Below are 23,474 nucleotides of genomic sequence, written 5' to 3' on the forward strand. Positions count from 1 at the left end.
TTACAAGGGGAATTGAATACAAGAGCAAGGATGTCCTTTTGCATTTGTACAGGGCCCTGGTGAGACCACACCTGGAATATTGTGTACAGTTTTGGTCTCCAGGTTTAAGGAAGGACATTCCGGCAGTTGAGGAAGTGCAGCGTAGATTCACTAGGTTGATTCCTGGGATGGCAGGGCTGTCTTACGCAGAGAGATTGGAGAGATTGGGCTTGTACACGCTGGAATTGAGGAGATTGAGAGGGGATCTGATTGAAACGTTTAAGATAATTAAATGATTTGATAGGATTGAGGCAGGAAATATGTTCCAGATGTTGGGGGAGTCCAGTACCAGAGGGCATGGATTGAGAATAAGAGGTCAGTTATTTAAAACAGAGTTGAGGAAGAGATTCTTCTCCCAGCGAGTTGTGCAGGTGTGGAATGCACTACCTCGGAAGACGGTGGAGGCCAATTCTCTGGATGCTTTCAAGAAGGAGCTAGATAGATATCTGATGGATAGGGGAATCAAGGGATATGGGGACAAGGCAGGGACTGGGTATTGATAGTGAATGATCAGCCATGATTTCAGAATGGCGGTGCAGACTCGAGGGGCCGAATTGTCTACTTCTGTACCTATTGTCTATTGTCTAGAATGAATTCTATGAAAAAAGTGAAAAGTAGGCAGATTAAGTCAGAGCAGTCTACCTGAGGTATATTATTTATTATTGTGTTTGACTGGCTTCTTTATGGTGCACGCATTCATAACGTCGGTTGGCCCGGGATCTAGTGAAACATGGCCGCATAGATTTAGAACAGGCTAACTAAAGGAAAGCCAATTTGGCAGTTGATGGAGATGTTCCGCAAGGAAGGTATAATTTTTACTCCATTCCACAACTACATCAAGACTCTGCTATTACAGTGTTCTGAGAGAATGAAATTAATGAGACCATCCTGCAGCACTTGGATAACTTACTGAGTTCGGGCTGATGATGAACCCAGAATGAAACCGCACTCTCTCTAAACTGAAATCCATTTCATTCTTTACAGAGCAGATGCTACCATTACATCAAAACAATATTTTCCAATACAAGCGTGCAACTCAAAGCTGACATTTCAAATTCTTCAGAAACATCCTTTTGTGCTCCCGAAATAAACCAGTCTCCCAGAATGCGAATTTCAAATTCCCAATGCAAGTACATATGAATTTGTCTTAATGTCAAGTTACTTTTGAACAACGTGTTTATCCTAACTGGAATAGATGCGCTTATATCTCGATCACTCTAACCTTGATTTCACATGGCCGGTGTAGAATCAGTGTCTCTCTCTGAAATCAGTACCGACGCAAACAAACACGCAGCTAAGGCAATGCAAATTCTAAGCTCGACGTTTCTTCCTTCAAAACTGATTTTGGTTACTGGCGCATATAGAATAATAATTTAATTCCTGGAGTGAATAACCTTACAAAATATTATAAAGAAAAAAAGAAAAACCGGATGCGGGTGATTGCGGACCCCCTAGACTAAGACTTTATGCATGAAGAATAAAGAAGCTGTCCCTGATATTCACATGTTCCTGGAAAGTTATTTCAACCAATGAAGCAGACATTAGCAGGCAGTTAGATCTTATTGAGAAAGAAAGGATTAATTCAAATATCTTTTCAATGCAATCCTAACAATCACAAGTCTAGCCGTTCGTTGCCTCGCGCACGCATTACCTTTGTTTCTCATTGAACTGGGTTAATAAATGTCCAGTCCTTGAGCAATATTTCACATTCTCAATGAGTTCACGCTTAAAACTATCGCAGAACATGACATACTAGCTAACAAATGACCTGTGATTAGTAACATACTAATGACATACTAGCTAACAAATGACCTGTGATTAGTAACATACAATTTTTATGAAATCCTTTCGAATCTAAAGCAGAGGGACGCTAGTATTTATGTACCGTCCGCAAGTTAGTATCCAGTATATTAAAATCATGACGTCACCACGTGACTAAACCTCTGAGGTCTTAAACGTACTGTCGCTCCAATCATGACCAAAGATAGGATTGAGACTAAGTAAACGATTTGTTGCATACTATCAGGCTCAATAATCGATATTACCATGATTAAAGTAACAGATTTGGACTGTACTGGGAACTTTGGCACATGCACCTCCAATCGGTAACTATAGTTTTTACGCCTTAGCGATGGAGTGAAAGTATATTCCTTTAGTATGATACCTTGTTCATAATCGGTGAGCAGAGATGAGGACGATGGCGTCTAATAGAGACTGCATTTCTTACATCTTCAGAAGCAGGAGCATTTCTATCTATAATATAACTTTTACTTCCTTTTCAGGGTTCTTTTGAAGAATGTGGCCTCGAGTTACACGCCACAGAAACATATAAAACTATGAAACCGATAGATAAGATAGAGACAATGAAGCTGTTTCCACTGGGAGACTGGACTTGGGGATATAGCCTTACGATTTAGGCCGTGGATGGAGATGAGGAGGAACTGCTTTTCCCAGAGAATGGCGGATCTGGGCTATTTTCTGTCCAATGAAGCAGAGCAGGCTACACCAGTCGGGGAATTAACGGATATTGAGAAATAAAAATGTAGGTGGAGATGACTCCATGGTCAGATCGGGTAATAATTTTCTCATCAGTGTCTGTTCATAGAGAGTCAATGATTCTAGTAGGGTGCACACAGGTAGATAGACTTTGAAACTTGTTTGAGACAATCAAATTCATTTGTCGATAATAGAGATGTTATGCTTAAATTTAGAGTAGATTCGTTGTTCAATTTCTGAACCTAGACAAGACTTTCTAACATTGAAGGGACCATTTTTGGATTACTTTCAAAAACTTGAATTATCATTAAATACATAGAATATGCTGCACTAGGGTAGAAACCGATTCAGTGCAGGTGAATCATCTCGGGAGTAAATGGAAATCGCGAATGCCATATCATCCGCTGCAGGCATCCGTACTCGGATTGCGCGTTCGCGCTCCGTTTCTCGTGTTGTTGTAATGGGGGTGTGTTTTCGATTCTCGAGTAGGTGAAATTGGAAATAAAAAGCGACGCACAAACTTTAACGTAAAAGAGAGCACCGTGATTTGTCCTTTTTAACGATTTGATTTTGTTGTACTGTAAAATCATGGTTATTTTTCCCCTGGGGATTTGCTATTGTTTGATTGGTTAGGTAGAAGTTGCCCACTGCAATAATGGTGGAGGGGATGGTCGATGCTTTGCTGCCGCTTATCCATGTCTGGGGCAAGTAGGGGAGTGCCTTTGGGTTCTAAATTTAGTTCCGTCTCTCAGACTTTGGCGTACGCTTCCGTTTCCGTAGTGGTATGCGAACAAGAATAATTTAATTTTGTATAGGTATTCTGTTAGGTATTAATGTTGAAGGAGTAAGGTGCATTCAACTGTGGCTAGATGGGAGATTCCAGGGAGTAGTGGTGGATATCTGCTTGTCAGGTTGGAGGCCGGTGACTAGTGATGTGCCTCAGGGATCTGTACTGGGTCCAATATTGTTTGGCTTAATGATCTGGATGATGGGGTTGTAATTTGGATTACTAAGTATGCAGATGATACTAGGGCTGGTGGCGTTGTGGATAACGAAGTAGGTTTTCAAAATTTTGCAGAGACATTTAGGCCAGTTAGAAGACTGGGCGGAGAGACGGCAGATGGAGTTTAATTCTGATAGGTCTGAGGTGCTATATTTTGGTAGGAATAATCCAAATAGGATATACATGGTAAATGGTAGGGCAGTGAGGAATGCAGTAGAACAGAGTCATCTAGGAATAATGTTGCATAGTTACCAGAAGGTGTAATCTCATGTATATAGGTTGGTTAAGAAGGCTTTTAGTATGTTGGCCTTTATAAATCAGAGCATTGAGTATAGGTGTTGTGATGTAATGTTCAAATTGTACAAGGCATTGTTAAGGCCGAATTTGGAGTATTGTGTACAGTTCTGGTCACCAAATTATAGGAAAGATGTCAACAAAATCGAGAGAGTACAGAGAAGATTTACGAGAATGTTACCTGAGTTTCAGCAACTAAGTTACAGGGAACGATTGAACAAGTTAGGTCTTTATTCTTTGGAACGTAGCAGTTTGACGGGGGACGAGATAGAGGTATTTAAAATTATCAGGGGGATAGATAGAGTTGACGTGGATAGGCTTTGTTCCATTGAGAGTAGTGGAGTTTCAAACAAGAGGACATGAGTTGAGACTTAGGGGGCAAATGGTTAACGTTAACATGAGGAGAAATTTCTTTATTCAGAGAGTGGTAACTGTGTGGAATGAGCTTCCAGTAGAAGTGATAGAGGCAGGCCCGGTATTGTCATTTAAAGCACAATTAGATGGGTGTATAGACAGGAAGGGAATGGATGGTTATAGGCTGACTGCAGGTTAGTGGGATTAGGTGAGAGTAAGCATTCGTCACGGGCTAGAAATGCCGAGATTACCTGTTTCCGTGCTGTAACTTTCATATGGTTATATTGTATTCTCTAAAATTGAATGGAACAATTGAACTACTAAATGTTAAAGTTTGTTGTTTCCCAAGAAACAAAAGTAAAGCACACTTCTACCTAGACTATTCTTATCTCTGAATTCAGTTTCTGACTATGAAACTATGATGGGCTTAGCACTCATTTCCCTTTGATTCTGCTGCTTGATTTTTTCCCGTTACATTTGACTAAGAATAACCACTCGATAAAATACATAGATTATGCAATTAGCAGGGAGGTTATTAATTCACCTTGTTTCGATATCACTCTTCTTTTCTCAGTAACATTCTGCATTCCTGATAGAATGGTTCAAGTTATCAAAAAAGGCATGAAATGGAACCGAACACGACGACCTTTTTTGAATTACATTTTTCATGCTCAATGCCAGAATAATCCTGCATGGAGACATTGTCGAATTCTTGTGGGTAATGTGGGTAAATACTTAAATAACGAGCTTTACAAAGGGAATGGTGTGCTTGAGCAGATTTCCGATCTTTTCAATGATATCTGCGGGGGGATATTGTCCGTATCTGAATTCGTGGCGAAAGAAATGGATAGGATAACTCCCAGATGCTGTCATCCGAAATAACATGAAGATGCCCGAACGCCTGTGGCAGAAACACATAGTGGCGTTACCTTAAACGTGGTTTGGTGCGGTTAGTTGTCGGCAAGTGGTTTCCCTCCAGAATTCAATGGGTCAGATCACTGAATAGCCGATAGGTATTCTTTACAATCTATCTTTCCCTGATTTACTTCAAGTGGCTGATGAGTCGATTGCATTTCACCCTGAGAAATTTGCACTTTACGGATTTCAACAGTTCCACGGTGAGTTATTTCATGCTGCTGTTGAATCAGAAAGGATTTTAGAATATTTTCTTTACAACAGAACCCGTACATGACCCACACTACAGTTGTACAAAAAGCTCCGGAGTATGGCCCCAGATACTGCTGACTGAGATGCAAAGTAGTAGGTTGAGTGGACAGGTTTTATCCAGACGCATCAGTCCCGTTCTTCGACCTGACCTTGTATATATTGGTGAGAAAAATGTTTGTAAACGTTGGGATTTTGCATAATTTCCCTCCATGAAAGATGACAGAAATCCAATTGCCTCAAGGGCCCGAAATCTGAAATGAAGCACAACTTAGGTACAGAACCACAGACGGGATTAATGACCCATTTCTTAAAGTAAACAGTCTTAGTGAACGGATGTAGAAACGGCGGCCCAAGCGCTTCGTACTAAATAAGCTATCCTCATTTGCTTCCCTTTGGACCTTTTCCCGTTAAGGTATTCCTATCCATGAACTGTCCAATTACATTTTAGAATATTGTGAAACTGTATACCTCAAACACTTCCTTGGCACCTCTTTCCAGAAACGTGCTCACATATTTGGTCGAGGTGGTCGCTCAACTTACTATTCATTCTCTCTCGCCACTTTCATGTCCATTGGTAAATGATTCTCTAATCTGTTTGTCACTGGTATGTCTGCAGAAGCAACAGTATTACTGCATTGGTTTGGTCAGTGATGGACCTGGACTACCAAAGCTGTCTGTTTGTCTGAGCTGAAATATCTGTCCTGGTAATAGTAATTTTCCACCTGCGATTTCAGGGAATGAGCTGAATAGAGTATCCAAAATAACATGAAATTTGCCAAAATTGCAAGCAATAAACTCATCGTTTTTCTACGATTTTTCACCTCGGTATCTTTCTCTTTATCGCGGCTGTTCCGAAGCCCTTTGCGGATTCTATTTGCCGCAATTATGTGTCTTATTGTTAACCCATTGAAGATAAGTATTAAGCCGATTGATAGCAACGGACTTAAAATACTGTCCAGTAATTCGATTCCTTTCCACACGGGTAAAGAAGCGTATTCATGTGTAAAGGCGCAATGACCCGGTTTGTTAATGACATAAGGTTCAACAACTAAGTAAAACGGGGCAAGTCTTCCGCATCTCACTAAAACCATGGTCATCATAACCACCGTTGCTGTTCTCTCAGTGCAGTATCGTTCCCGCAGCTTTCGATAACATATTACAACTGGAGGCAGGAACACATAATGGCGTTAGCGTAAATGTGCATTGGCGGGATTAGCTGTCGGCAAGTGGTTTCCCTCAAGTCTTTAATGGGCAGTTCACTGAATGGCCGATATGTATTGTTCACAATCTCTGTTTCATGATTTACGTCAAGTGGCTGATGACTAGCATGCATGTCATCCTGAGAAATTTGTACTTTACAGAGTTCAGCACTTCCATGATAGTTATTTCATGCAGCTATTGAATCAGAAAGGAAAAATAAATGGATTTTAAAAATAATTTCTTTGCATCAGTAACCTCACATGATCCGACCCCACAGCTGTACAAAAAGCTCCGGAGTATGGCACCTGATGTTGCTTCCTTGGATGCAAAGAAGTACGGTGTGAGGACAGGTTTTATAAGACGCATCAGTCCCTTTCTTCAAACTGACCGTGTACATATTGACGAGCAACACAGTTGTAAACGTTGTGATTTTGCTTAATTTGCCCTCCATGAAAGATGAGAGAAATCCAATTGCCGCAAGTGCCCAAATTCCAAATTCACAAATCAGATTCGGAACCGCAGAAGGTATTAATGTTCAAGTTCCTAAAATAAGCAGTCTTAGTAACGGATGTAGAAACGGCGGCCCAAGCTGTTCCTACCAACTAAGCTATCCTCATTTGCTCCCTTTTGGACATTATCCCGTTAAAATATTTCTATCCATGGACTGTCCAATTAAATTTTGACTGTTGTGGGAGTGTATAGCTCAAACACGTCCTCAGCGCCAATTTCCATAAACTTACTCATTTAATTGGTCGAAGAGGTCCCTCCACTTCTTATTAAATCTCTCTCGCCACTTTCATCTCCATTGCTAAATGATACTCTGTACTGTTTGTCACTGGTAAGTCTGCAGAGACAACATAATTACTGTATTAGTCGGGTCAGTGATGTACCTGGATTAGCAAAGCCGACATCATCATGGTCAGCAATGACATTGGCAGTGTGTGTGCAGTAATTGTTCTGGTAAAAACAGCAATTAAAATATTCTTCATGACAGGAAACCGCATTAAAACTCGGTTCTGCAATATAAAACTCCACCCATCTTTGCAGAGCGAATGAGTCAATGAAAACCCGTCTCGATTCCCAGACGATCACTTCTAGCCAGTAAATACAAGCGGCATATATTTACGCAATTTTGGATTCTGTTTCCACAGATCCCCATACGAATCCAGATTTCAGTTTGAACGGATAGGTAAAAAAAATAATCCTTGTGAGCGGAATTCATTGCAAATGTAACAAATTCCGTTTCGTCTTACAAATAACAATACTTTTGCAAATCTGCGAAATGACAGGAGGAAAAAGCAAAGAGCTGGACTAGAAGGATATCCCCTCTTCCTGTTTTCATCTCTCACCTTCTGGAGATTGTCCATATTCATCAGGTTGTGTTTTAGAATGCAAATTATTTCAAAATCCTTAAACACTTGCTCAATTTTATTGCACACAAACATATAACTGATCGTATCTCGCAATACTGCATGTGCCAATCTATAACGAATTATCCATATCTCACCTGACTGTAATCAATCTGACTAGTGATGCACATCAATTCTGTCTGGCTGTTCTAAACCATCTGCTTGAAACAACAGAATACTTAACGTTTATTCGACGCACACAGTACAGTTTTTTTTTTCCCGAAGTTTAAGCACTCCTAATGTATTTTTAGACGTATACCGGGTATTTTGACAGTTAAATTCACTATTTTAATGCTGGTATGAGACATCAGAGGAAATCATATCGGCTGTGAAAAGATGATCAAAGCACGACATTCTCATGTTCCCCAGTGATTTCCATTATCTGAACCCAATGAACACAACCGTGCAGACTAACTAAATATAAGAGTGCACCAGGATTCGCAAGTTAACAACACTGAATTTCATTTAGATGTACGAAAATAAAAATGTGCGGGTGCCCGGAAATATAAACAAGGCCTACTGTTATGATTGAAAAAATGAGTGAATATTTCTCCTTATCCGCTGGGTCACATCTGATATAAGTACAAAAGTAACAACAAAAGCCGAGGTGATATGTCTTTATGTCCACTGATGTTTCCGACTCGTTGGTGCATTGACGTTGCAACTCTCTCCTCTGAACGACAAGTCGCACGGAAATTTTGTTCACAAAGCACAACCATCTCCTGTTGTGCAGGGCACAATAAATACGAATAATGATTATATATTTGAGGCATTGATTCTGCAGTTCGTATTTTGTGTGTTATCAACATTTTATTTGCTGCTAGGCAGTGGGCATTGACAAATAAATACATAACCAATATGTTCTGACATCCAGCAACAGAGTGATCACTGATTGTAGGGTATCCTCACTAGTAGTGTGATTGTGCTGAAGAGCATATTTTATAAACAGGGATATTTATATTATTTTGTTGTCATACATTTTGTTTTTGCTATCCATTATGAGATTGGACAAGCAATTAATTCACCTGAATTCATGAAGATATTTCTGAATAAGCTGTGATATTCTCTGTGTGAGAGATCGTGGGAATGAATGTGATGTGATAATAACGTTGTAGACTTGAGGGATCTGGAGATGATGTGACATGTGTTTTCTGTACCGCCTTCCTGGTTAATGCATCTTGTAGTTGATCTCATCTGCCGAGTCCTCGAACTGGCTTCAAAAGCTTCAAATCCCTAAATCACGGGGGATCACGTTTCCCGGCTAACCCCACCTGGTTTCGCTCACCTGTCGAAACGCCGTACTGGGGGTTGCCACTCTCAGATGCAGACAGTAACTCGGTGTGACCGGTAGGAGCTGGATGTCAGGAGAGGCCTACAAGTGGACGAGCTGCCTCTGGGTAGAGTACAACAGACCCAGCACCAGAGGTACAAATATGTAACACTTTTAAAATGAAGGTTCTTAGAGATTTTATTTTGTCACGAATCTTAACCTTAGTAACCTTCATAGCATGTACATCGTGAACTAAATAAGTATCACATCTGAACTTTAGCAGAGCACAATGACTGCCTGTTAATAACAGGGAGTTTTTTAAAGCATAATATGAAGTAAATGTATATTGTGCAAAAACAAACAATGAAATCTGCAAAATAATGATGATTACGACCAGAATTATATGAGAATGTAGGAACCTGCACCGAATTTCAAGCGTTTGAGGAAGGTTGATCAGGATTTCCAATTGGAGTCATCTAAGGACACAGGGTTATTCACTTGCTAGAAAGTGTTGTTCTGGCAACTCTGCTATAAAATTCCAGATGGAGTCTCTCCGGTGAATACAGTTACTGTCATTCCACCTTCAGGAACACATATACATATGTTACATTTTAACCGCATAAAAATTCCCTGTCATTAACAGATATTCATTGTGATCTGCTAAAGATCAGATTTGATAAGTATTTAGTACACGTTGTACATGCTATGAAATTTATTATTTATTAATATATCTCAAATATATAATTCTGAAATGTAATAAAGTTAGCCCGCTGGTGGCGTAGTGGCATCAGTGCTGGACTTTGGGGCGAGTCGGCCCAATTTGAATCCAGCTGACACGCTTGCTCGCTCTCCATCTTTGCTAGGTTAAGAGAGCTGTTGATCTCTTAAAAAAAAACTCACCCGGCCAAAAGCAGTGGCAATCCACTGTTGAAACTTGCCTCTTACACGGTTTCCCAATACGGCAGAGCGGCGTGGAAGGAAATCGTTCGCTAACTGGAAAATTCCAGATGTGACATATCTTTCGTAATATGAAGTTACTGTATTTGTGTTCTTGAAGATGGGAAACCCACGATATACACTGAGCCGTCACTTGTAGTTGTTGATATTCAATAAATGCGATATTTATTTAACCATTACAAAAACAGCATTTTCAGGATAAGAATGACAGGAGAGACGACGTCTGGAGAATCAAACCTTGATACGAGCGTTGATGTATTGATGAATGAAACGGATGTATTGATTACTGGCGCAGTTGACAATAAAATGGCGGATTATAAATTGAGTGAATTGCTATCGCAGCAAGTGGCAGCTGTTTCCGGACTGATTAAAATCAAATTAAAATAAAAGTTGAATCACACGGTGAGGATAGCGCAGTCAGCGCAATCGTATTCAAAGTGTGAAAGTGCAAAGGCGTTTCATCAGCGCTGAGATCATCTAAAATAAGCCGAGAGCCACGCGTCAGTTAGAGTTCCACAATGGGTACAGCGTGGTGAGTCAGCCCACGGTGATAATAACAGTCCCGCACATCGTACATCAATACCAGTTTCACAATGGATACAGAATGGTGAGTCAGCCCACAGTGATAATAACAGTCCCGCACATCACACATCAATGCCATTTCCACGATGGATACACAGTAGTGAATCAGCCCACGGTGATAATAACAGTCCCGCAGATCGCACATCGATACCAGTTCCACGATGGATAAACACGTGAGGCTTTCTCTAGGCAACCGAGGGATACACATTGGTACAAGTTCCACACTGAATGCAGTATGGTGAGACTTTGTTCTTCCAATAAGCCGCGGACCGCCCATCGGCCTGAGTTCCACAAATGACACGGAGAAGTTTGTTCCACAAAAGCAAAAGAAAATGAGATTGAAAGGTGAGTTTGAACACACCCTCTGTTCTGCACATACGAAACTGGTGTCGAGGTGTAAAATGAGCAGGCACTGAATAGAGAAATGGAACAGAGACAGTCATGAAGTCACTGATTATTACTACAAAGATTACTACACTGATTATTACTATGATCTTCCGCTGTGCCCTATTTATCTGTATCCTCTGTTCTCTCTCATCCACGTACCTACATAAGTTTAACTGAAATGATACAAATGAATCCGAATCTACCAGTTTGGCTTGCAATTCCTTCCACGCGCCCTCGACCCTCGGAGTGAGTAACTACATAGACTTCTTGCATATTTTAACGTTCTCCCCAGGCCCATGAACTCTAGTTGTAGATTCACTCAAAGGATAAACATAGTACATAGAAATTTACAACATATTAACAGCCATTCGGTCCGCAATTCTGTGCCGAATATGTAACCCACTCTAGAAACTCCCTGGACTTTCCAGAGCGCCTCGCCCTCTACTTTTATAAGTCCCATGTACATGTTTAAAACGCTCTTTAAAGACACAATTTTATCCGCTTTCTCTAGCGCCGCAGCGCAGCGCATTCCTTGCACACACCACTCACTTTGTGAAAAACATACCCCTGGTATATTCTCCGTACCTATGTCCAAGCACCTTAAAACTCTACCCCCTTGTGTTAGCTATTTCAGCCCTAAATAAAAATAACCTCTGATTATTCACACGATAAATGCCACTCATCATCTTTCAGGTCACCTCTCATCCTCCGTTACCACATGGTGAAAAGGCAAAGTACACACAGCCTGTTCACCTAAGATACGTCCTCCAATCAAGCAAACATCCTTGTAAGTCTCCTCTGCACTGTCTCTCTGGTATCTACACACCCTCTCTATAGCGTATGTAGTATTGATCCTTGAAGGGGAAAATCTTCCTGCTTTCACACTGTTTATTTCCCGGACACTTCCTTGCAAATTATTGAAGCTTACTGTAATTTCAAAACCGTAAGTTGGTGGACAGAGGAGCCCACGATATTCTGTCAGTGGCCTCACCAACGTGTTGTGTAGATTCATCATAACGCCCCAAGTCTTGTACTCAGTGATCTGATTGTGAAGGCCAATGGGTTCAGAGCTCAAGACGAGCCGATGTGCCCGTGAAGCCGATTTGTTGTAATTATCGATCTTTATCGCCAGGTCTTTTTTTTTTTAAATGCAGCGCACTATAGTCTACACATTGAATACGTGCCTCGAAATCTGTTGTACCCTTCCGCAAAACGCAGATCATCTCACACATGCAGGTATTGAATGCAACCTGCTATATTCAGCCCATTTCCTAGCCAGTCACATCAAGCTACAAGCTTGGATAGAGTTCCTGGCTGGAACAATGCTCCCAACCTAGGAGTTCTCGTAAAATTATTCTGACATGAGTTATCTACATCCACATCAAAGTCATTAGCATACATGATAATTAACAACCGGCTTAACACCAATTCCTGCTGTAGACTTCTCAGATTCAAAGAATCAACTATCGTCTTTCTGCTATTCCAGAAAAGAACGTTCATAAAACCGTCCTGAAGCCGTATCTAAATCCGCGTGGGTGCGTAAATTCTTCTTAGAAAGGTCCCTGGAATATGACTTCGATCTCTTTTATATGCTCAGAAGAACATACGTACAATGTGTTTTATTTTGATGCGTCATCAGGTGACTCTCTGACTTTCGTCATTCAAATAACTCGAAATGACGAGAATAAGCGACAGAAAAAAATGATCCTCTATTCCCTCACAATAAAATGTGCTACGTTTCCCCTGCCAAGCAAATTTCCCGTCCTGAATGTCAGAAGCAAATGTGGTCCTGGATGGGACAACATCATATTCTTTGAAGTTGATTGTCCATGTTGATTGTTCACCATGATTGTCTATGTTAGAAACAACACTTATTATAAAAAAGCCGATTTCAGCAGCTGACATCAGCTGTCTTCAAAAGTACATTGGCAACGTTCATGTTATCTTTTGTTTAAAAGTTAACAATTTGTAACATCTCTTGGGGATACGAATTATTGTCACGGTAATAGAGTCGGAAAAACACTTTCATTAACTGTTTTTGTAGCTGCTTGTCCCTCATGCGACAGACATCATAACCACACTAATTGCCACAGTGGAATTGCTCTCACTTGTATATAACTCTATAACACCAGTGAGCAGTTGGATCGTTCCGGACAACTGAACGCTACCTCTACCGGAATATGGGATCTGCAGCGGTTTACTGCATCGCGTGCGTTTTCTATCCACCAATCGTAGCGATCGGTATCCCTGCTAAGGTACTGGAGCTGGTAACTTGGTGTATGGTCTCGTCGTCATTTGGCTTTTGTTCCGCCGCACTGTTTGGACGTTTACTGAGCACAGATGCTATTTTCGTCTGAAATTTGTTTCCAGAATAGAAGGCTAAAGCACATGATAGTTTCTTATTCAGATTTCATATTTTTTTCCGCTTCATGCTTTTTATTTCGTTTTGTCAATCCGGTTGATGCTGATATTGCCATAGTTCAATAGTTACACTTGCTCAGCATTCTCAACCGACAGTGGTCGCTTTTCCTGATCCAAAGTTGTTTCAACTGACCCGCACATAACGACTAAATTATAACGTACGCATTAAATCTCATTATTTCACTACAATTAATCCCTTCAGTTACTCGACATCAAATAATGGAGATGGTGTTGCATATGGAGCGATCGACCTTCACTGGTACGTGAGACGTGAAAATCAGATGCCCGGCTCTAATTTATCGGAAAGACGCCAACCCACTGCTAATTCTGTCTAGTATTGTCCAGCCAGAGTGCACGGGCAGAATCCGCACAAATTAGATTCCTTGTTTTCACTTCCAGAAAAAAAACATATCATTGGAAAAGTGATGGGTTTTCAGACAAATGCAGCAAAGGATAATTCTGTGTTGTTCATTTCATCAATCTCCAAATTTCTTGTAGTTAATTTAACAGCGATTGTGATCCTACCACGGCGAAAGTGCGGACTCTCCAAATGCATCACCCGTTACATGGTTGGAATGGCAACAGCGGATCTTATGGTGATTAGCGTTCATGCTTTACTGTAGCAGACCAACAATGCCTACATTTATACCAGATCTCTGCTCATCACTCCTGTATGCGCTCTGATACTTACATTACTTGCTATCACGAGGGACTGGTCTGTTTGGTTTACGGTCAGAACTCGCTTCGATCGTTTCATCGCAATATGTTGTCGAAAGATTGGGGAACGATACTGCACTGAGGGAACAGCAACGGTGCGTATAGTGACCATGGTCATACTGAGCTGCGGGAAATGTCTCCCGTATGACTTTGTTGTTGAGATTTACGTCATTATTGACAACGTGCCGTGGCGTTGCGCCTTCTCACAAGAATACGCTACTTTACCCGTGTGGAAAGGATACGAAATGTTGGATAGCATTGTTACACCTTTGTTACCAATAGGCTTAATTCTTGTCTTCAATGGGTTCAGAGTCAGACATATAATTGCGGCAAATAGAGTCCGCAGAGGGCTTCGGAAGAGCAGCGATTATCTTAAAGATACAGAGGCAGAAAACAGCAGTAAATCGATGATGTTATTGTTTTCAATTTCTACTAATTTCATATTACTTTGGATAACCTATGTAGCTCATTCTCTAATATGGTATTTGGAAAATTACATTTACCAGGACAGATATTTGAGTTCTCCGGTATACATACTAAAGTAATTTGGGTAAATGTTGCAAACTCTCAGTGTGTGCACGAATACTTGTATCTATACACTGACACAGAGGAAATTTAGACAAGAACTGAAAAATGAAATGAAGTATGTGTTTACGTTAAATGGCCATCTGTGTAGATAATTGTGTAATAATTGTTATTCAGCAGAGTTTTAGATTACATCAGTAGGTTTGGCAAAATGTCATAAAATCAAACAATCATGTGCCTGGTCAACCTGAAGTGAATGATTTCCAAGCTATCTCAGAGAATTCACAATCATCCGGGAAACTTTTCCCTCGGAATGAAATACAGGACCAGCAGGCTGCAGGACAACTTCATCCGCCAGGCTACCAAAATGATTAACTCACGCTGATTTGAATGTTTTTTTTTTCTGTGTTACATTGACTGTACTATGTATTATAAATTATTATAAATTACTGTGAGTGCAGATTACACATTTAGAGCAAGACATAACCAAAAGGTTTTTATTCGTAAATGTTTTATATTAAGTCAATTCAATCACAAGGGGAGGAATGACTTCCGGACTCTACGGGTTCCGATGTTTCAAAATGCTCATAGTCGGGTAAAAGAGAATAATGGGAAGGGTTTTAACTACATGGAGATTGCGACAGTATCGCACCTGCAGAAAGGGAGGACACTGTGATGGGATTGTTTGTTAATCGATTGTGAGTAGAACTACGCAATATGAAGTGAACAAACACTCGTTTGAGAGTATTCTGTACAGAGCTCCCATCACAAAACGAAAACAGCGCATAGAGACAGTGACAGATCGGGAGATAGATTTTGCACAACTGCCATATTAACACGGCTGTCGTCACGGGAAACTTCATGGGAACTTCTTCGGGTTAAAAAGGTTCAGACGTGACAGAGACTCTCAGTTGTGTCCAGGAAGTAGTCCTGGCACAATAAACGGGCAGGCGGTCGAGCGAACAATCCATCCTGGAGCTAGTACTGGAAAGTGAAATGGGTTAGTTAACAGATCTCCCCGCAGGTCAGTATTTCAGAACGATAGAGCACAGCTAATCCCCATTTGCTAATACCTCACACTGGGACAGGATAAGATAGCATGGATTGCACTTAATGGATGCTATTAGGTAGGATCTTGGTAGGCGAATTTGGGAAGCAATGTGCCTCTTAAATGCACAATATAAATGTGGAGATTGTTAATGGAGCACTAGTCTGTATTCAGTATAGGGTACTAACATTGAGGAGGCTAAGGGATGAAGGTGTAACGCAACCCTGGTTGATAAAAGATATGAAACACCTGATCATGAAGAAGAACTAAATTTAGTAAAGATTTTGGAAGAACGGATCAGGCAGGGCTATAGAAAGTCATATTGTAGCCAGGAGGGAATTAACAATTGACTTAGAAGTGTTAGAAAGGGACATGAGAAGGCCTCGTTGAGCCGCGGTAAAGTAGGTGGAAAACAGAGGGATAAGAGTGGGAGAGATCAGCGACAAAAGTGCAAGCGTGAGTTTGGACTGCAAGGAGACATTGAAGGCCTTTAATGATACTTTACTTCGATGTTTCCCAGTGAGTGCAACATTGATGAATGTGGATACAGCGAAAAAGGGCAGTTGTACTGGGACATGCGGACGCTTAGCATTACGAGCTGCAAATTGGGAAAACTTAATCTTCCCCCGGTACACGAAATGATGTAATCCAGGTAACTATAGAAAGTGAGCGAAGGTTTATCTGGGCTTTTGGACATGACATCTGCGCCAAAACTGGCCACAGAGAATGACAAATCTTGTTTCTTTATTTAAGAAATACAATGTAATCCTGCGAATTACAGGCGACTGAGTGTTCGGTCAGTAGTCTGCAAGCTATTGGAAAGGTTTCTTAGAGACATAATGTATGAGTATCTGGAGAAGCGTCTCCTGGTTGGCGAATGTCAGCATAGTTTTCTGAGGGCAGGTCGTCCCTTATGAGCCTGAATGAATTCCATGAAAAAGTGAAAAGTGGGCAGAAGACGACAGAGCCGTCTATCTGAGGTATATTAATTATTATGGTGTTTGACTGGGTTCTCTAAGCTGCACGCATTCAGTCCGTCATTTGGCCTGGGATCTAGTGAAACCTGGCTGCATAGGTTCAGAACTGGCGAACCAAGGGAAGGCCGATTTTGCAGTGGATGGAAGTGTTCCGCAATGAATGAATAATATTTAGTCCACTCTGCTACTTTATCTAGACTCTGCTTATACAGTGTTCTGAGAGACCGACATTAACGTGACCGTCCTGCAGTATATTGATAAATTACTGAATTAGGACTGCTGATGAAAGCAAACATACTGAATCCAGACTGAAATTCCACGCTCTTCAAACTGAAATCCTGTTTATCCATTACAGGGCAAATGCTACGATTACATTCAAACAACATTTTCCAATAGAACCAGCATTTCAAATTATTCAGCAGCATCCGTTTGCGCTCTCGAAACAAATCAGCCTCCCAGAATGTAAATGTCAAATTCCCAATTCAAGTTCATACGAATTGTTCTTAATTTGAATGCACCTTTGAACAGCGCTTTTATCCTAACTAGAATAGATTATCATTACTAGTACATCGATCATGTTATCCTTGATTTCACAAGCCCGTGTGGAATCCGTGTCTCCCTCTGAAATCAATACCAACGCAAACAAACAACAGAACTTGTGTATCTTGTTACGTGCACAGACGGTTGTTCTCTGCACATTGTTTCAACCCCATGTTGTTGCGCTGTTCCATTGATTCTGTTATAGATATATTTCCATAAATTATTTTAGTATGCCCGCAAGAAATAAATCAGGGCTATATTTAGCGATATATACTGTTTGTAATTTCATAATAAATTTCGTTGAAATCTGAGGAGGTACTGATTTAGCTGGGCATGCGATTGCTTCTTTGTTCAACTCAGCACAATAGTGCAGACAAAACACCAGCTGGTTATTGTTTCAAGAGTATCTGCCTCACATACCTTTGTCTGACATTGACCTGCAGGTCACCCTTTCGATAATGACGTTATCTCATGATATGTTTTAAACTTTATACTATCACCTTAAATGCAAATGTTGTGGTTTTGATGGCCTATTACAGGGAGTGACTTTGCTTCATTCAACATATCAATGCCCCACATGAGTTTTCACACTTTTTCGATTCATCCCGTAAGGGGACAGAGTCGCAGCCTTCCCAATGCCGCTTGATAACTCGGGCTGTTGAGGCCATGCAATATTCTCTAATTCATCTGTAGCTTAATGATGTCCTTCCTCTACCAGTCTGAGCAGGTAAGAGGTCATCAACATCTTGTACTTCTGCAATACAACACCCCTAACTGATGAAGGCCAGTAGACCAGGCACCACCTGAGCCACCAATTTAAGTGGCAGAGATAAGGTGGATGGTAACAGTCTTTCTCCCAGGTCCGGGGAGTTGAAAACTGGAGGAAATAGGTTTAAGCTCAGTGGCGAAAGTTTTAAAGAAGTCACAAGGAACACGTTTTCACATATGAAGTGTCTAATGTAGGTACAGTAACAATGTAGAAGACGCATGCATCGAAAACTTTTAACGGAACATAAGCTGGCAAATCGCTCTGGAAATCCTGGGCAGCATGGACCGGGCAGATAAAAGTGTTCACAGCCCTGTGAATAGGGGGGCAGGAGCGAGGAAAGAGACTGTCTTCTCACTAGAAACTCCACCTTCACACCTTGCTTTACAGTGCATGAGTCTGGAGAGGATGATTCTCTTGGTGGGAGTGCCTAATGCTGGAGGGCAGAGCCTCAGAAAAGAGAGCCGTGTATTTAGAATTGTGTTAAGGAAGATTGTTTTTGAGCGAAGGAGTAGTGAAACATTGGAATTCATTGCCACAGGCAGCTGCGGACGCCAAAGCTTTAATTATATATAAAAACAGAGGTGGATGTTTGTATAATATTTCAATATAATTATGGAGAAGGATAGGTCTGGACCAAAGTTGAGATTTTTGATTGGAGAAAGGCTATCTTTGAGGAGATGCGAAAGGATTTGGAAGGAGTGGGTTTGGACATTTTTTTTTAGGGGAAGGATGTAATAGAGAAATGGAGATCACTTAAAGCTTAAAATTTTAAGGTTCAGAAATTGTATGTTCCTGTTAGCTTGAAAGGAGAGGTTAAACGTTTGAGAGAGCCATGCGTTTCAAGGGACATTATAAATTGTTTCGGGAAAAAAAAGAGCTATCTACAATAATTGTAGGCAGCATGCAGTAAGTGGGGTGCTCGAGGAACATAAACAAAATGTAAAAAGAATCTCAAGAAAGAAATTAGAAAAGCTAAAAGAAGATATGAGGTTGCATTGGCAAGTAAGGTAGAAATAAGTCCAAAGGGCATCTGCAGTTATATTAATAGCAAGCGGATAGTGAGAGATAAATTTGGCTCCTGAATGGAATTAGACTGGACAGCTAAGTGTGGAGCCAAAAGAAATGGGGGAGATTTTGAACAATTTCATTTCTTCGGTATTCACTCAGGAGAATGATATTGAATTGTGTAAGGTACGGAAAACAGGTAGGGTAGTTATGAAAACTATGACGTTTAAAGAGGAGGAAGTAATGACCCATTTAAACAATATAAAAATGGATACGCATCCAGGTCCTGACAGGACCTTGAGGGAAGTTAGTGTAGAACTTGTAGGGGCTCCGAGAGAAATATTTCAAATGTCATTAGAAACGGGGATGCTGCCGGAGGATTACGTATTTCTCGTGGTTCATTGTATAAAAAGAGTTCTAAGAGTAAACCTAACAATTATCGTACGGTATGTTTGACGTCAGTGTTGGGTTAATTAATGGAATGTGTTCTTAGAGACGGTATACACGATTATCTGGAGAGAAAAAGACTGATTAGTAACAGTCAACATGGATATCTGAGTGAAAGGTCATGTTTGACAAAGCTTATTGAAATTTTTAAAGAGTTTACTTGGAAGGTTGACGAGGGTAAAAAAGGGAATGTTGTCTATATGAACTTCTGTAAGTCCTTTGACAACGTTCCACACGGAAAGTTGGTTAGGAAGGTTCAATCGTTAGGTTTTAATATTGAAATAGTTAAATGGATTCAACAGTGGCTGGATGGGAGATGCCAGATAGTAGTGGTAGATAACTGTTTGTCAGGTTGGAGGCCGGTGAATAGTGGAGAGCCTCAGGAATCTGTACTGGGTCCAATGTTGTTTGTCATATTCATTAATGATCTGGATGATGAGGATGTAAATTGGATTAGTAAGTATGATGATGTTACTAAGATAAGTGGTGTTGTGGATAATGAAGTAGGTTTTCAAATCTTGCAGAGAGAATTAGGCCAGTTTGAAGATGGTCTGAAAGATGGCAGATGGAGTATATGCTGGTATGTTTAGGTGCTGCATTTTGGTAGGATTAAACAAAATAGGACATACATGGTAAATGGTAGGGGATTGAGGAATGCAGTTTAGCAGAGTGATCTAGGAATAATGGTGCATAGTTCCCTGAAATATAAAATCTCATGTGGGTAGGGTGGTGAAGAAATCTTTTGGTATGCTTGCCTTTATAAATCAGAACATTGAGCAGGGGAGTGGTGATGTAATGTTAAAATTGTACAATTGGTGAGGCCAATTTTGGAGTATTGTGTAAAGTTCTGCTCACCGAATTATAGGAAACGTATCAACAAATTAGACAGTGTACAGAGGAGATTTACTGGAATGCTACCTGGATTTAAGCACCAAAGTTACAGAGAAAGATTGTACAAGAAAGGACTTTATACACTGGAGCGTAGAAGATTGAGGGGAGACGATAGAGGCATTTAACATTATCAGGGGGATAGATAGAGTGGACGTGGATAGGCTTTTTCCATTGATTTAGGGGAGATTCAAACAAGTGGTCATCAGTTGAGAGTTTGGGGACAGAAGTTTAGGGGTAACACGAGAGGGAAAGTCTTTACTCTGAGCGTGGTAGCTGTATGGAAAGAGCTTCCAGTAGAAGTGGTAGAGGCAAGTTAGATATTGTCATTTAAAGTAAAATTCGATAGCTATATGGACAGGAAGTGAATGGAGTGTTATTTGCTGAGAGCAGGTCGGTGGGACTCAGTGAGAGTAAGCATTCGGCACGGAATAGAAGGGCAGAGATGGCCTGTTTCCTTACTGTAATTGCGATATAGTTACATGGATATCTTCTTGATTGTTCAATGTATGAAGGGGTACTGGCAGGCAGCGTGGGTAATGCTGAAGAATGGGACTGAGAAGAGAAATAGATAAGTCGTGGTGAAATGGTGCAGCATATTTGATGGGCCAAAAGGGCTAATTCTGCTCTTCTATAGCATTGCATTTTGGTAACGTACTCTATAATCTGAAACACAGTTCCATAAGTCAGGAATATAATTTCTAGAGAAGTTGATGGGGATGTGATTTTAATTTGGTTGGAAGTGCCCCGCCTCCCACCTCTTCCGGCACACCTGATCTGCCTCCAATTACAACCCGCTCACGCGGCGTTCCCCCTCCGCCATTCGCAATATCCTCTGCTTCTACCAGATTTGTAAACTCGCTTTCCACTCCATTTTGGCATATGTCAGTGGCTCTATGCACAGTACTGCAGTTCCATGCAGAGCTTACCTTCGATATTCTGCAAAACCTGACGTCTCTAAAATTTCCAATAAATACTGGGATTTTCTCAACTGCTGCCTATATGAATTTCTGTTTACGACAAGACCTTATCAGATTGCGAACGATGGAGTGGTAACATCTGTTGAAATGCACAGATGCATGGTAAAAAGCTGATGTTAGCAAGGCTGAGGTGGCAGAAGATTTTGGGACTGTGTAATGCAATCGATCTTCTGTAGCTTGACATCCCATTGAAAAATTTCTATTACCCAACTCTTCCCATTATCCTTGCCTTCAAAATGTCTGCTTAGCAAAAGTCTCTTGAGATACAACCACCAGTTTATTGAGTTAAGCAACCAAAGTCAACTGCGATATTGTCGTAATTTCCCTGTTGTTCCAAGGCTCTCCTTTCACTCCCATTCACCCGACAATGTCCATTCTGAAACATCGGAATCACCGTCAGTCCAGAAGCCATTCCACTCCTTGTGATTGTCAAGTCTCTGTGATAATTTGGAATTTATTCAACGAATGTAATAACTTGCACAGTTCCCTACTTAAACTGTATTAACTATGCAATCTTCCACCCATTTTTAGGATTTCAGAATGGACAGCAAAATGATTGTTTGAATTTGTGACTAATTTACCTTAACTATTCATTTTCAACCGTTTTTTTTTGAAAACTACACTGAATTGCAATTGGAACTGGACGTTATCTACACAGATGCCCTTTTAAGGTAAATACATACTTCATTCCATTCCTCAGCTCTTCTCTGAATTTCCTCTGTGTCAGTGTATAGATAAAAGTGTTAGTGCACATACTCAGAGTTTGCAACATGTACCCAAATTGCTGCAGTATATATACCGGGGAACTCAAACATCTGTCTTGAAAGGAATAGTTTTGCGATTGCAAGGCAGGGAATGAACTACATAGGGCAACCAAAATAATATGAAATTAGCGGATATTGCAAACAACAAAATCATCGATTTCCTGCGGTTTTCTACGTCAGCATCCTTCTGATCATAGCTGTTTTCCGAAGCCCTCTGCGGACTCTATTTGCCGCAATGATATATCTTACTGTTAACCCATTGAACACAAGCATTAAACCGATCGGTATCAACGGTGTTAAAATGCTATCCAGTAATTCGTATCCTTTCCACACGGGTAAAGTAACGTATTCAGTTGTGAAGGCGCAATGCCACGGGATGTTGTCAATAATGACGTAAGGTTTAATGGCAAAGTAATACGGAACACATTTGACACAGCTCACTATAACCACAATGACGATAACCACCGTTGATGTTCTCTCAGTGCAGTATCTTTCCCGGAGCTTTCGACAAAATATTGCGATGAAACGATCGAAGGTAAAACTGACCGTAAACCAAACAGAGCTGTCCCTAGTAATAACCCTAAATACAAAAGTCAGAGCGCATACAGGAGTGATGAGCAGGGATCTAAAATAAATGTAGAATTTGTTGGTCCATTCCACTAAGCCGAAAATTATAACCACCATCAGATCCGTTGTTGCCATTCCAACCAGGTAACGGGTGATCCATTTGGAGAATCCGCATTTTCCCCGAGATAGGATCACACTCTCTGAATGATTACCATTCTTCCGATGATAAGTAGTATATGTTTTTTTTTCGAACTAAAGCACAGAAATTCAATGTATGCGGACTCCGTCGGCTGGTGGACGATAATGGACTGGAGTGGCAGTAGTTTGGCGACATTCCGGCAGTTTAGAGCCGGGCATCTGATTTCCCTTACTCATGAAATGGTGAGCCTTCGATCGCTCCAGTAAACGACACCATTTCCATTACAAGAGGCGAAAGAGCTGTAGGGATTATATGTAGTGAAATTCACGAACTTCAATGTATAAGTTACAACTTAGTAATTTTCAGAAGAGCAGATCGGTGTGTCGATATTCGACTGGACGATCATTTGAAAAAGCTGCCGATCTACAAAACTGACCACTGTCGCTTCAGAATGACGAATAAGATTAAACTGTGAAACTTTGGCAATAATGACACCAAAGTATTTGACAAAACAGGAAAAAAAAAACAT

This window comes from Hypanus sabinus, chromosome 18 (assembly GCF_030144855.1).
Source record: "Hypanus sabinus isolate sHypSab1 chromosome 18, sHypSab1.hap1, whole genome shotgun sequence".
Taxonomy (NCBI): domain Eukaryota; kingdom Metazoa; phylum Chordata; class Chondrichthyes; order Myliobatiformes; family Dasyatidae; genus Hypanus; species Hypanus sabinus.